Genomic DNA, 17,194 nt, shown 5'->3' on the forward strand with positions numbered 1-17,194 from the left:
TAATCGGAGGGGTATTGAGACCGAACGACCCGTGGTAGCAATGGGGATTCATGGGCGCTCAAGACCGGTAACCAACCCGTGAGAGGACAGGAATCACATTGTGGGGGCCATTTATTGGTAGGGTTGCATATGGATAGACTTGGGCTCACGGGCGCTTAAGACCGGTAACCAACCCGTGAGGGGACGTGAGAGCTTCCAGTTTACCATATGTGGATGACCAATAGGGTTGATGAGTCCGTAGTCAGGGACTATGAGGACTCTAGTGTGAAGGATACCGGAAAGGATCGTCAGGGACGAGGAATGGACGTATCTGGATCTGACTTGATGTAACTAAGTAGAAGACTTGCATTTGGCTTGGCTTTACCCTGACATGCGCCGGTACTTAGACCAATGTTGATGTGAGAGAGTGGTGACCTATACCCCAAGCCATGGAATGTCCCGAGGGATGCCGGACCCATTACCAACTGATGATGAGTGATTGAGACATTCCTAAAGAAGTACGGTGCTATGACTTAAAGCATGTCTGCCAATAGAGACCAGCATATGTAGAGTTAGATTCATACATTCATTGTTTGTCTCATAACATATTGCATTTATGTTTGTTCTGAAATCCTGCCATTTATGTTATTATGGATTTAACTGCCTTACTGAGTTTCTTTGAAACTCATTCCTTTATTGTACAATGTTTGTTAGACTATTCTACAGGTACTGAATATCATGACGACCCCTATGAAGAAGCGCAAGGAGAAGAGGCATATCTCCAGGAAGGTGATTGCGGTTACAACAATTACACTGAAGATCCCGCGAGTGGTTATGCTCCGTACGATGCTTAGTCCGACCATAGAGTGGAAGCGTCCTTGTGCTGTCTATGAGATTTATACTTATAGGGATGTTGTCTATAAAGTTGAGAACAATTTAGTTACCCATTGTACCTGCTACTGGGATTAGATTCTGTCTTGCTTATTCTCTTTTAGAACTACTTTTCCGCTGGTTGTAGAGTGGGATTCGCCTCACTTTACTTATCTGATTTAGACACTCTGATTATATCTAGTACTCTGATTTATATATGATTCATTCTTTCCTTATTTGGATCTATGGTTTATCTTCCGCACTTTTATTATTATTGTTCATGATTATGCTATTGTTTATGTGGGAGGTTGATTACTCGATACCTGATCTTCGGGCTGTGGATCACACTCTCGGGTATGCCAGATAGGGTACCGGCTGGGAGGATGTGACAGGTAGAGAGTATCTCTCCGATATGTTCAAAGGGTTGTGTGATGAAAAGGGGATATCTAGAACCCTTACTATTCCAGGGACGCCACAGCAAAATGGGGTTGCTGAGAGGAGGAATAGAACCTTGCTAGACATGGTGAGATCCATGATGGCACAGTAAAATCTACCCATTTCTTACTGGGGAGATGCTTTGCTGACTGCGGCCTATATCCTCGACAGAATTCCAACCAAATCGGTTCCTTCCACACCATATGAGTTGTGGATCGGAAGGAAGCCAGATTTGAGTTACTTGCGTGCATGGGGATGTGTAGCATATGTTCACTCTACTTCTCACCAATATGGACACCTTGGACCCAGAGGAAGAAAGTGTATCTTTGTGAGATAATCTGAACCCTCAAAGGGCCATATCTTCATTGGACTAGATGAGAGTGAGAGGAGAACGGAACTTGATTCTAGGGATGCAACATTCTTGGAGAATGATTTCCATCTCTTTCAGGAGTTAACAAAGAATCATCAGAATTCTTTGAGATACAAGATAGTGGTCTTGTCACTCCATGGATTTAGATTCTGGATAATGAACCTGGGGCCTAGTGGGAGTGGGAGTGTAGATGTGATAGCTACCTCAGAGGGTGGGCAATCTGACATGCACTTGTGCAGTAGTGGGCACGAGCTAGTTCCTCGTCGACGTTTCGACATAGAGGATGAAGCCTACATGGTAACTCCTAAAGAGATCGACTGTGAGATGACTTCAATCGATGAGCATGAACCGAAGAGCATGCAAGAAGCTCTTGCGGGGTCAAGCTCAAAGGAATGGTTGAAAGCAATAAAGGAAGAGTTGGAGTCGATGAAAGTTAATCATGTCTAGGACTTGGTTGACTTGCCGCCGAGCCGAAAGGCAATCAGGAAAAAGTGGGTTCTCAAGATCAAGAGAAAGGCGGATGGATCTATTGAGAGATTCAAGGCTCGTTTAGTGGCTAAGGGCTACACCCAACGAGAGGGCGTTGATTATGAGGAAACTTTTTCCCCTGTGGTTAGGTTTGCCTCAATTCGCCTGATTCTAGCCATTGTTGCTCAGTTGGACTTGGAGCTTTATCAGATGGATGTAAAAACTACTTTTCTCAATGGAGAACTTGTGGAAGAGATCTATATGGATCAACCTCAAGGCTTTGAAGCTAATGGACTTGAGCGCGAATTGTGCAAGCTTAAGAAGTCCATATATGGCTTAAAGCAAGCATCTAGACAGTGGAATGTGCGCTTCCACCAAGCTATGATGGAAAAAGGGTTTTCCATGCTTGAGGAAGACCACTGTGTTTACACTAAGAGATCTGATGGTAATTATGTCATTTTGACACTGTACGTAGATGACATACTTATGGCTAGCAATAGCAAGGAGCTATTGAAACCATTAAGAAATGGTTGTCCTCCATATTTGATATGAAGGGCATGGGTGAAGCAAGCTATGTGTTTGGTGTCAAGATTGTCAGAAATAGGCAAAACAGATTACTGGGTTTATCTCAGGAGATCTATATTGACAATGTCTTGACGAGATACCAGATGCACAACTGCAAACCAATTGATACTCCAGTTGAGAAGGGTTTGCATTTGAGCCTTGATATGGGTCCTAAGACTCCAGAGGAGAAAACCAAGATGGAAAGAGTTCCATATTCTAGTGCAGTAGGTAGCCTTATGTAAGCTATGATGTGTACTAGGCTGGATATTTGTTATGCAGTGGGTTTGGTTAGCCGATACCAATCAAACCCAGGCATAGAGCACTGGAAAGCAGTCAAAAGGATATTGAGATATCTCAGAGGAACGAGTAACTACATGTTGTGTTACCAAGGATCGGATTTGCGCTTAGTTGGCTATAGCGATGCCAACTGGGCTGGAGACATCGATGAGCGCAAATCAACCTCTGCATATGCTTTCTTGCTGAATGGCGGGGCCATTTCGTGGTGTAACAAGAAGCAGGCTTGTATATCCCTCTCGACCATGGAAGCAGAGTATGTGGCATGCTCAGCTGCAGTTCAAGAGGCTGTTTGGTTGAAGAGATTCCTTCGACATACTGGGATTGTGATGACATCCAAAGAGGCTACCCTTGTCTACTGTGATAGTACGACAGCTCTTAGCTATGTCAAGGACCCCAAGTATCATGGGAAGACCAAACATATACAGTTGAGATATCACTTTGTTAGAGACATTACATCAAGGAAGAAAGTTGTACTTAAGCACATATCTACTAGTCAGATGGTAGCTGACCCTCTTACCAAACCTATAGCCAAGAATGTTTTTATTTCTCATGTAAAATCCTTGGGCTTGCGTAGATTGTGACTTATTTTTGTACTGAGACTTTCTTATTATTGAGTAATATGAGTTCATTCCAGCATTTGTTTTATTCACTTTCTGTGTGATTGTGTTTTTATAGCATATAAACAAGATATGTCAATAGGCAAGAGAATGGCTCACTCACACGAGCATTCGCCTCTGGCGCCTTGGAGGCGAGCAGAGATGAGACAGATTGTGAATGACTTTGTGTAGGTCAATTCATAATCATGATGTCGCCTTGATTTGGAATCAAGATGAGTTTCTCTATTGTGAAGAGAATCGACATGAATGTTCCCACTATTCATGTTGCCTATAGGAGCCAGGTGCGAGTACTTTATGTGGCGCCAGGGTGGCGACAATAAAGAAACTTGGGTTTGGCGCAAGAGGGTTGCGACTGGACTAAGACCTGTATGGTGTTGAGATGGACATATGTTCTATTGTATATAGAATGCTCCACCATAGCACGTATATCATACTATGTGTGCTTAGCGATCATTGGAAATGAGAGGATGGATCTCTGCTCCTCTCATTGTGTGAGTCCTGGACCTTATGGTCCATTAGTGTTCTTAGTGACTTTTGACGACATCATGAAACGAAGGGTTGATGTGGCTACTTTGGGGTGTTACCTATGGTCATGATTGATTCGACCTAAAGGGGCACTACCAGGAAAGGAGTCAATCCTAAGTGTAGTGATGATCTGGGGCGAAAGGAAAGGTTTGATTCAACTGCACCCTAAAAGTGTTTGCTGGCTCCAACTATATTTGTCACAGTAGTGAACATTTTAAGGACAAGAAGGTGATCTCTCAGAGGGATCGAGATACCTTTAGTCTGATGAGTTTGAAAAAACCTAGGATACTGTGTTATACTAATGCTTATTTGATATGTTTCTTTGAGTGATGTGCCATTCTGGCCTTTTGGGAAGGTTTCTAGTTTGGGGCTCACGCGTGCAGGTATATCACCGGTCACACAACCCATTTTTCCAGTATGACTTGTGGATATTAGTGTCTGGGACACAAGTGGACTATGTATCTGGGATACATAGTGAAGAGATCAATATATATGTATATCTGGGATATACATGTGTGTCTAGGACACAAGAGGTCTATGTATCTAGGATACATAGCAGAGAGATTGAATATGTATATCTAGGATATACATGTGTGTCTGGGACACAAGAGGTCTATGTATCTAGGATACATAGCAAAGAGACTGAATGTGTATATCTGGGATATACATGTGTGTCTGAGACACATTGAAAGATTAACACTTGCCCTGTGCAAGTGGGAGCTGTTGGAATTTATTAATATAATTAATAAATTAAATGCCCAAGGGCAAATCTAGAAACTCACAATTAGGGCGGTTACAGAATATAGGTTATATATTTGTAACCACCACATTAGTGAGTAAGTGTGTGATTCATTCGTACGAGAGTTTTTCCAGAAAATGGCGGCTTCCATCTCTCTCTCTCCTTTTCTCCAAGAAACGCAGGAAGGATAAACCCATTGGAGGTTTACTTCCTTTGCTTTAGATCACTATCCCATCCTTTCCACACGGCATTTGGGTTGCGAAAATTATTCCCTATCCTAGTGATTGTGGAATCACCCCGGTAGAGATTTGGTGGTGGAACGAGAACGTGGATCTAGACTTACTTCCGCTGCGTATACTTCATTATTTAGGAAAGCGAATCCAGGTAAGGATCTTTCCCCTGTCAATTAAATAAAATTGATATGGAGTTTTGGTTGCCTTAACACAATCATATTGGATTGTTGATATAGGAGCAACCAGGAACGTCACACGGGAAAGAGGCAGTTTCATAAATTATCGCAAAGTGTCATTGGGAATGCATAGGATCGACATGGAAAATGGCGCCAACATTGATGTTCAAGGCATTGGAGCAATCCAACTTAGCTTATGAACGGGCCGCAAGTTGATCCTCCATGATGTATTCTATGCACCAGACATAATGCATAATTTAGTTTCGATTTCAGCAATTTTAAGTTTTGGATATTCTTTCATTTTTCCAACGGTGCTTTGGATTTGTTATTTAAAGGGGCCATATGGGGTCACTACATTCTTGACAATGGATTTTTTAAATTAGATTTGATTCCGGTTATCTCTAATCTTCTTCTTTAATTGTTGGCAGTAATATATAATGTCACATCCCCCCAGCCGGTACCCTAACTAGCATACCCGAGAGTGTGATCCACAGCCCTAAAGATCAAGTTTAGGAACGATCATATCCATTTCGCACAATAACATAATCAAAAGCAAGAACAAATCATAATGTTCAAGTAATTTATAATAAAAGTCAAGAAAGGATCTCAAAAGGATCACTATAGAATATCAGAGTGCGGAATAACAAGATACCAAATCAAAAGACAACTGTAGAGTATAGCGGAAATATACCCTACAAACATGCAGAAGGTAGATCAAAATCTAAGTAAAGCTCTAAGCTAATACAAGTAAAGTAAAAGATACGTCTAGAAGAATGAAGAGAAAACTATTCCACATCTTCAGTCAGCTCTTCTTCTCTTTCAGTCTTCATCTTCTTCACTTTGCGCTTCCTTATATGGACCGTCAAAGAAATCCGAACCTGTAGAGAAGTCTAACAACAGATTGTACAAAAAGGAATGAGTTTCGAAAGAAACTTAGTAAGGCAAGTTAATCCATAACAACATAAATAACATGCGATAAAACATAACAAGATGCAATACAATATGGAACAGATAATGTATGTATGCATCTAAACTCTAGGTATGCTGGTCTCTATGGTAGACAAGCTTTAAGTCATAGCACCGTACTTTGGGTAGGTCAGTCACTCCCCCTCAGCCATCCTGGCATCTTGGGTCTGCCGGGTAATTGGGTAAAGTCCTCATCAAACCATGGTAGGGGATTTAGTCAACACACTCTCTCACAACCATTTGGGATAAGTACTGGTGCATGTCAGGGAAAAGCCTAGCCCAATGCAATTCATCTAGTCAGTTATATCAACTCAGTTCTAGATACGTCCATTCCTCGTCCCTGACGATCCTTTCCGGTATCCTTCGCACTAGAGTCAGCGTATCCTATGGCACCGACCAACTCGGACTATGGACTCATCAACCCTATTGGTTATCCACATATGGTAAACGGGAAGCTCTCATGTCCTCTCACGGGTTGGTTACCGGTCTTGAGAGCCCATGAGCCCAAGTCTAGCCATATGCAACCCTCCAATAAATGGCCTCTTTCGAGTATCCACAATGTGATCCATGTCCTCTCACGGATTGGTTACCAGTCTTGAGCGCCCACGAATCCCCATTGCTACCACGGGTCGTTCGGTCTCAATACCCTTCCGATTCGGGTCTGATATAACAGGGGTATATCCTAGCCAAACACTGCTAGACAGCCCTAGGTATGACAACCATTGATTCGGGAAAGCGTCGATGGGCATCTTCGGAGAACATCCCATACTATTCCCTCCGATGTCCAAGGACAGAAGTGTCAAAAGGACACTTCCCAATCCCAAACCAAACTTAAGCAAACACATTCTCAGATCAATCATAACATATACAACCAACAGTTCATCATATACAAGAGAATGTAAAAGCAAAATCAGATTAGGCAATAATAGGTAATTCATATAACATGAAAAATGAAAAAGATAATATAAACAAGTGCTACTGATCTCAGAGTAAGAGATCAGAATTAAATTATAATAACAGTAAGTAATCTCATAGTTTCACAAAGTAGAAACCAGAGAACAAGCAATCTATGTAGTTAAGGAATTAACTGTCCTTACTTGATTATCGAAGAATATGATCCAAAAATCAAAGAGAGCAACTCCAAACTTAGCAAATAGACTCCTAACAATCATAGATACAATATTAGGAAAGATGCCTAAAAGATCAGAGAGCAAACGAATCAATTCGGGCGAAAAACGAAGCTACTGACTCCTTTGGTCGAGTGCTTGGTAGACTGGCCCAGTCGACCAAGCAAGTCAGTACGGAATAGTGAAAACTGTTTTGGCCATAACTTCTTCGTTTGAAGTCGGATTGATCCGAAATTCGAAGGGGAACTTCCTAGGATGTATTAGAATCATATGGGAAGATAAAATCATCAAGTCATGGTCAAAATATGGGTTTTTTATTTGACCCAAGAAATTAGGGTTTCAACCTTATGGTTCCCATAAAAAGGTTGAGATCACAGAATGAAAGAAAATTAAATAATTGGCCAAAAGCAACAAGAAAATCATAGGAAACCTAATTTAGGTTAATAGAAACATTGCCCACGAGGTTTCCCTCGCATGGGAGGTTACCAAGATTTTCCAGAAGGATGATACAAGGGTTAGGGTTTCAAGAAAATCTTTGGCTAGGGTTGAGATCATGATGATGATCATAGATCTCAAAGAAACGAAGGAGATCACGAAGGGATGGTTGCAAGGATGCAGCATCAACTTCCTGATCTCAATCAAGAACAAGATCAAAGAAAAAATAATTAGAATTTCAGAAGAGATACTAACCTTGAATTGTAAGAACAAAGAAGAGAGGCTTCAGATCTGCAGAGGAATCTTTGAAATCACCAGAGAGAGTTTCGGAGAGGTCTTCTCACGTTCAAAAAGTGTTTAGGAGGCTGCCGTAACTAAGAAACTCGAAGTAGGGTTTAAATAGAAGTGAAAAACCCTAAAAATTACAAATTCTCGGATTTGGCAAACCCTTTGGTCGAGTGGTCCAGTAGACCAATCAGTCTACCAAGCAAAACAGCAAGGTTCAAATAGGGATTCGGAGGGCTATACAGGGTCAAATTGAGTGAGGTTTTCTTCCACAAGTCAATAAAGAAGTCTAGTTTCCAGAAATACTTTCAGATCAAGAATTTGAGTTCATTAGGTCCACCAACTAAGCTCATATTCTTTGATGCGCAAGCAGGATTTGACAGACATAGTTCAGCAACTTCGGACAGGGATTTGAAAGGTTATATGGGGTCAAATTGAGTGGGGTTTTCTCCTGAAAGTCCATTACAAAGTCTAGTTTCGGGAAATATATTTGGATTGAGCAGAGGAGTTCATTAGGTATTTCAACTAATTCACCCCTCTTCGGTGCGCAGATTCAGAACAAAACTGATGGCTCTCATGGAAAGGCTAGGGGTAATCAAGATTCACCCTAGGAAAAGAGAAACAAAGAATGCACAATCTGAAAAGGTGTTGGGAAGTTTCCAACAGATAAAAGAACATCAGGGTCTCAGATATGGTTACCTCTCATAAGAGTTGGTTACCTCCCATGAGAGTTACCCATAATAAACTCTCACAAAAAAACAACCCAAGATAGATAAAGGAACATCTCATTAATATTTCAAAATCAAGAATGGAAATAGGAAGGGTGTACCAATGAGAGAAAAGAATGTAAATAAATTCAAAGGAAAGAAATCCTAATATCCCATGGGAAGACTAGGGAGAATAAAGATTCACCCTAGGGAATAAAGATAAAGAAATCATAATAAAGAAAGTCTTGGGGAGGATCCAATGAATTAATAGAAAATAGAAGGGTTGCCAATTGGTCCAAGGAAAAACAAGGATCAACTCCTCAATCATGAGGACACAAGGGAAGGTCATGGTAATAGTATGAGACCTTCCCCACAATCATAAAGATAGGTAGAAAATTCAGGGAAAGTATCATCAAGATTGTTGGTGGAATCAAATTCAAGAATCATCGCCATATGGCTTCAAGAACATAGAGTGAATTGCTAGGGCTAAAAGAATTAGAGAAGAGGTCATTACAGCAGTGTAATACCCTTCTCATTATCAGAATATCAGAAGTAGAGAAGAAAGAATGAATTAAAGAAGAAACGAATTGAATACTAACCTTTTAGAAGAGAAACCGATGAAGAAATCTGAACAGATGTTTGAGGGTCTTTCTTGGCTTCGAAGGAGAGGATCTAGGGCTCTTCCCACGTTCTCCAAAGGTTTAGAACAGATTGGGATTGAAAAACATGGAGTTCCCCCTCTTTAAATAGCACACAGAGTCCAAGAATTACTAGGATTTCACCAAACTGACCCTGTTGATTGATTGGTTGCCAAAGAGGAAGTTCTAAGGTCCTTTCCACATTCTCTAGAGAGTTAGAAACCTAGTGGGATTGTTTACCACGAAATTAAAAGAAATAAAGCTTTTAAAAACCTTCAAAACAGAAAATTACCAAAATGCACTGCCTAGACAGCTTGTTCAAAAATAGGGATTTAATGGGCCTAACTTCAATATTTTTGGATGGGCTTCTTTCAATGCATCATACTACTTACCTAGTATGGAGGGATGTCTTCAAACCAGGTCCAACTAAGCTTTAGGTCCATCAACCAAGTTCTTCTTCACCAATGAGTAGTTCAACACCAAATCAATTAAAGTTTCCATAAGGAAACACCACCATCAATGTCCATGGGTTTTGGGTCAAACACCATATCTTCTACTGAGATGGCCCACAAAGACATCATCCCTCATTTTGGGACATTGGATCAACCCTAAGAGAAAGGTCTGACATGGCTTCCTAAGATTTTCAAAGATAGTAAAACTGAAATCACGGTCAAACTTCAAAGTCAACATTAAACAAAACTGAAATCACGGTCCAACTTTAAAGTCAACATTTAAACTAACCCTTCTTTACCCAAAACAAATAGGGTGACCTGGCTAGGTTTGGGCTGGATTTCACATATAATCTGTAAAATGGCATTCTAGGTTGGCCCACATTGGGAAGCACAGGATGTCACGGTTAACTAGAGTCGGCTTTTTAGGCTCACTCGCTAAAGTAGACCTGCCCATATGTGAACCTTGTCTAGCTGGAAAGGCTCATCGGAAGCCTTTTGGAATGGCACCTAGATCAACTCAACCATTAAAGTTAGTACACTCTGACATTTGTGGACCCATGAATGTTAAGGCAAGACATAGAGCCTCCTATTTTCTCACCTTTATATATGATCATTCACGATGCAGTTACATTTATTTGATCGCTCACTGTCATGAAGCATTAGATTTCTTCAAATGCTTTGTGATAGAGGTTGAGAATCAATTAGGCAAGAATTTAAAAATTCTACGAACTGACTGTGGACAAGAATATTTATCTGAACAATTTAAAGAATTGTGAGACAATTAACTATTCCTAACACTCTGCAACAAAATGGTGTAGCAGAAAGAAGGAATAGAACTCTATTGGACATGGTTGGGTCCATGATGGCGCAAGCAAACCTCCCAATCAGTTTTTGGAGAGATGCACTTTAGATTGCAGCCTATATCTTAAATAGAGTACCATCTCAGTCAAACCATCTACACCTTATGAGCTATGGAAAGGTACAAAGCCTACTCTAGGACATTTATGACCATGGGGTTGTGCTGGGTATGTTCACACCCCTTCTCATAAGTATGGGAAGTTAGGACCTAGAGCTAAGAAATGCATCTTTGTCAGATATCCTAATAGCTCTAAGGGATACGTTATGTATGGTGAACACCCTAGTGAGGTATGACTGAGATTGAGCCACGAGATGTTGAATTTCTAAAAGCAAATTAACCTAGTTTATCTAATGCGCATAGAGATCTTGACCTTTATAAGACAGAGGAGGATCACCGCATACCAAATCCTCTTGGCGAGGGTGGGGATAAAACACATCCTTTAGTCGCTAGAGAAGATATTGGTCATAGTGCACTAAGTGGGAGCACGAATGTAGACTGTGAACCTAGTGGGAGTGTACCTGGTGGGGACACACCCATAAACCAATGTGATCATAATGCACATAGAAGCACAAGAGGACATATTCCCCGTCGTCGATTTGAGATTGAAGGGGACGCCCTTTTGTGTGCCTTAGTTGATGAGGAGGAGCCTGCATCACTAAACGAAGTGCTATCATCACATGCTGAGGATAAATGGTTGGCTAATATATAAGATGAGTTGTGTTTTGTGGAAAAGAACTAAGTCTGGGAGTTAGTTGATCCTCCATCTAATTGCAAAACTATTGGGAACAAATGGGTTCTTAAGGTTAAGCGTAAGGCCGATGGATCAATTGACAAATATAAGGCACGACTTGTGGCAAAAGGCTACACCCAAAGAGAGGGTGTGGACTATGATGAGACATTCTCCCCTATGGTGAGGATAGCATCCATTCACCTTATATTGTCCATTATGGCAAGACTAAATCTTTCAAATGGACGTTAAAATGGTAGTTCTCAATGGAGAACTGGACGAAGAGATCTATATCGATCAACTAGTGGGTTTTAAGTCCAAGGGACATGAGCGCAAAGTTTTCTGCCTTAAACGTTCCATATATGGCATCAAACAAGCATCCAGACAATGGTATTTTAGATTTCATCATGCCATAACATCGAATGGTTTTGATGTGATTGAAGAAGATCATTGTGTGTATATAAAATGGTCCAAGAAAGGATTCTTAGTTCTCTCTTTATATGTCGATGATATCCTTTTAGTAGGGAATGACATTGACATGATTGTCGCCACTAAAGAGTGGATGTCCTCTACATTTAAGATGAAGGACATGGGCGAAGCCAACTTTGTGTTAGGCATCAAGATAGTGAGGAATCACTCAAAGAATTTTCTTGGTTTGTCTTAACAAACTTTGTGAAATCTAGCCCAAACCTAACCAGGACACCTAATTGCTTTGAGATAAAGAAAGACTTGTTTGATGTTAGACCTTAATATTAGACCTTGATTTCAGTGTTTTTATCTTTGAAAGCTTTAGGAGGTTATGTCCGACCTTTTCCTTAGAGTAGATCCAATGTCCCAAAGTGAAGGAAGAAGTCCTTGTGGTCCCTCTTTATGGAAGACATGGTGTTTGACCCGAAACCCATAGACATTGACGATGATACCCCTTACTTGGGTACATTGTTGGTGTTTAGTGAGAACCTGCGCACCGAAAAGGGGTGAATTATTTAAAGTACCAGATGAACTCCCATGCTCAATCCAAAGATATTTCCTGAAACTAGACTTCTTGATGGACTTGTAGGAGAAAACCCCACTCAATTTGACCCCATATAGCCCTCCGAATCCCTGTCCGAAGTTGCTGAACTATTTCTGGATTTTCTGCTGAAACCTGTTTTGGTCAATCCTCTTTGGTCGATGCCATCAACCAAAGAGCATCGACCAAAGTTGCCCAGATTCAAGTAAAAGATGTTGTTGGAATATTCTCTCATCTATAAATGCTAGCCTCATGTTTTGAGCCCTACTACACTCATTTAGACCACTGAGAATGAGAGTGGAGCTTCCCAAGGCACTCTCTTGGTATTTATGAAGGATCCTTGCCCCCAATCATTGCAATCATTGTCTCTTGACCCCATTATCATCTTCCAAGGTATGATTCTCTCTCTTGCTCTCTATCCTACCCACTTCTCTTCTTCTTTTACTGGTGAGACCATAGCCAAAGTGCTGCAACCTTGCAAACACCTTGCCATGAATGCCTCCTCTTCCCATTTATACTTGCTTTTCCTTCATTCTTGCGATGCCTCACTTGCATCTTGATCCTTGCATATGCATTACCATAATTCTTTGCTTAACAACTTGATTTCTTATACTAGACTGAAATGTGGAGTATAATTAGCCTAATTTCTGGCTTGCAAATGATTGTAATCTTGTTCCTAACCTATTCCCCAACTAATTCTTTAGCTTCCCTTTCAATTACATCGATTTCTCATGAATGCTAGGATTCTTATCTTTAGAACATAGGACCTCAATTTGGGGGTTTTCATTTGGACCATTGGATTGTGATAATACTTGCTAGGTAGTGTTCTTACATTGTTATTAATCATCCCTCCAAGTTTCGGATCGATCCGAGCCCCGGAAGACCAATTTCGGACCAAATCACCAAAATCCAACTTGCTGCCCGACACCACTTTTGGTCGATCCTTTTTGGTCGATGCCATCAACCAAAGAGCATCGACCAAACATGCTACTGACAGCAACCTTGCTCCGTTTTGACCCATTCGACCTCCGATCTTCCCGATTTCTTCTCTAATCTCTTATTTATGTTTGTTTAGGGTCTTAACACTACTTTTGGATCATTCCTTGGTAACTCTTGATTCGTCATCAACTCAACCTAAGGTAAGGATGGCTATCTCCATAAACACATAGGCTATGTACTTATGTTTTGGTGCTTTTACTTAGTGAACATAGTCTCCTAATTGCTTTTGATTATCATAGGACTGCTATACATGTTTTAGAACAGTAGTATTGTGGTTTCATATACTCTTGTCATAATGATTTATTATTCTTGTTACTTGTATTCATGATGGATTATTTCGATGTTATAGTTTAACTTTTATCATGATGATGTATTAAATGTATGAGATATGATGGACTTGAGTATGCGATTGCTTAGGTATAACTTGGGATTGGGTGTCCTAATGAGGCTTCTGTCCTTGGGCATCGGAGGGAATAGTATGGGATGTTCTTCGAAGGTGCCTATCGACACTTTCCCGGGTTATTGGATGACATACATAGGATTGTCTAGTTGTTTGGCTAGGATGTCCCTGTCGTATCATACCCGAATCGGAAGGGCATTGAGACCGAATGACTCGTGGTAGGGTATGGTTTGATGGGCGCTTAAGAATGGTAACCAACCCTTGAGAGGACATAAACCATACTACGGATACCCGAAAGGGGCCATTTATTGGTAGGGTTGCAAATATCTAGACTTTGGCTCACGGGCGCTAAAGACTGGTAACCAACCCGTGAGAGGACGTGAGAGCTTCCCGTTTACTATTTGTGGATGACCAATAGGGTTGATGAGTCCGTAATCCTGGATTACGCTGACTCTAGTGTGAAGGATACCAGAAAGGATTGCCCGAGGCGAGGAATGGACGTATCTAGATCTGAGTTGATATGACTGAGTAGAAGACTTGCATTGGGCTAGGCTTTGCCATGACATGCGCCAATACTTAGACCAAATGGTGATGTGAGAGAGTGGTGACCGAATCCCCTACCATGGTTTGAGAGGACTTTACCCAACTACCACGGCAGTCCCAAGATACGGAATGGGTTGAGGGGGAGTGACTGACGACCCAAAGAAGTATGGTGCTATGACTTAAAGCATGTCTACCTTAGAGACTAGCATTCATAGAGTTAGAATCATACTTGCATCATGTGTTTCATATCATATTGCATCATGTTATGGTTTGTATCATATTGCTTATGTTTTATGGAATAACTGCCTTGCTGAGTTCTTTTGAACTCACTCCTTTTTGCAACATCTTTGTTAGAATCATACTTGCATCATGTGTTTCATATCATATTACATCATGTTATGGTTTGTATCATATTGCTTATGTTTTATGGAATAACTGCCTTGCTGAGTTCTTTTGAACTCACTCCTTTTTGCAACATCTTTGTTAGACTCTATTGCAGGTATTACTACTGTCGACTTTGACAATCAACATTCTGAAAACCAAGTTGATGACCCGTACCCCACTGGTCACGGTGTACAAGTTGATAAAGACTAGTAGTCTGAGATTGGGATTTATCTGGAGCAGTTTAGTTTTGTACTTATGTGTTAGGGATGGGATATTGCCTCATTCCCTTTTTTAACCTTTTTATTTGAATTGTCGAGACCGTAGTTTAGTTTGTTCCCTTGTCATTTTGGGAACCGGTTGTAACCCTTAATTTTAGTCGATCTACCTTCCGCTATTATTATATGACGGTTTTTCCCCTCCTTTTCACACTTTGACTATATATCCTATTTGTATCTTTTATGCACTCTGATGTTCTTTGTGATCCTTCTGAGATCCTTTATTGACTTTTATTATTAAATCATTTGAATTACAAAGAATGTTCTTGCTTTTGATTATATTATTGTGCTAAGTGACTATGATCATTCCTAAACTTGATCGGCGGGACCGTAATTCACTCCCCCGGGTAATCCAAATAGGGTACCCCCTTGGTGGATTTAGGGCGGGATGTGACAAACTTACTTAAAGAAAGTCTTTGAACGATTCCACATGCAAAATTCTAAGCCCATTGACACACCAATGGACAAAACGTGCAAACTGGGCCAAATAAATGCCCTAAGAATGAAGAAGAGAAAAATCAAATGTCAAGAGTACCCTATGCTTCTGTTGTTGGTAGCCTGATGTACATGATGATGTGCACGTGCCCAGATATTTGCTATGCTGCTGGGATGGTCAATCATTACCAGAGTAACCCAGGACTTACCCATTGCAGGCAGTAAAAAGGATTTTTCGTAACCTTCGTGGGATGACAAATCTCATGCTCACATATAATGGTTCAAATTTGAGGTTGAGAGGTTACATTGATGCTAACTGGGGCAGTGTCAGGATGAGCAAAAGTCTACCTCAGGTTATGTTTTTGTCCTTGGAGGTGGAGTTGTTACTTGGAGCAGCAAGAAGCAAACATACATTGATTTGTCCACGATGGAGGCTGAGTATGTTGCATGCTCAGCTGCTGTTCAAGAAGCAATTTGGCTTAGAAGATTCTTGAGAAGTCTCAACCTATTCTCATATGCAAATGATGTGGTGCTCCTACACACTTATTGTGAAATCCCCCATATTTCTAACCCATTAACCCATGTATGTTTTCAGGACCACGAACTCGGGCCTCGAATCGACGACAATTGTGGGCCATCCGAGTCGAGCCCCAAGGTTCAGGAGTGGACCCAATGCAAATGGATGACCCTAGTGATGACTTGACACCTCTTATAGAATTTAAGATGAGAGAGAAGTTTAGTCATGAAGGTTTTAAAAGGCGATATTGGCACGCCCATAAAACAATGATGGAAAATCCAAATGACAATGTATTTTCACCCATGATTAGATCTTTGAAAGACCTTTATAGCAAGACAAAGATCTCTCAATTTGGAATTTTTTTGACCCTTCAACCAGGGCCGGTCGATTGGGCCGGTTGAACGGCCGGTCGACCACCCCCAGCCCAGTTCGGGGCAGAATCGGGTTTTACCCTTTAAAACCCTATTTTTAATTCCTCTTTCACTCATACTCGCATTTTATGTTGCTAGTACAAGGCTGAGGCTCAAGGAGGAGGATAAACCAAGGGATAGGAAGGTTCCTAACCATTCAGAAGCGTGCCGGTACCCGAATCATTGCAGAATCGTTAAAAAAGGTAAGAATCATCAAACGCTCTTCTTTGGGCTTGGTTTTTGAGTAGTTCTTCGCAATAAATGATGGATTTCGGTAGTTGAAGCATGATAGGTATAATGAATTCTTGCAAATAGTCTTATTTATATTTCCCTTTAGTTTGTGAGTGGTTTGTGCAAATCGTTGCAAACAATTTGCGTTTTGGCTCTCACACTCGCCTAGGAGCACTCATGAAAGCCAAAATTTGGGGCTTTTTGATTTATATGGAATTGGGTCAAATTGAAGGTACCATTAGAACCCTATTTCTGCCAATTAGGCATTCCCAAAGTTTCGTTTCGATTCGACTTCGAAACGATAACAAAATATTGAATTTTCGCCGAAACTAAGTCTAAAACGGCGGGTTTGAATATAATCGTCAGACTGGGTTTTGTTGGGTAATCTTAGGGACTCTTTTGAAACCCATATGATTTCTAATACGTGTCTATTAATCTTCTTGTGTGATGAGGAATTTTTGTGAGTTAATCGCCGACTCTCGTGTACCGAAATTTGTGAATTTAAGAAGGAAATTGAATCGA

This window comes from Hakea prostrata, chromosome 3, assembly GCF_041222555.1.
Source record: "Hakea prostrata isolate BN-2017 chromosome 3, UWA_Hpros_2, whole genome shotgun sequence".
Lineage (NCBI taxonomy): Eukaryota > Viridiplantae > Streptophyta > Magnoliopsida > Proteales > Proteaceae > Hakea > Hakea prostrata.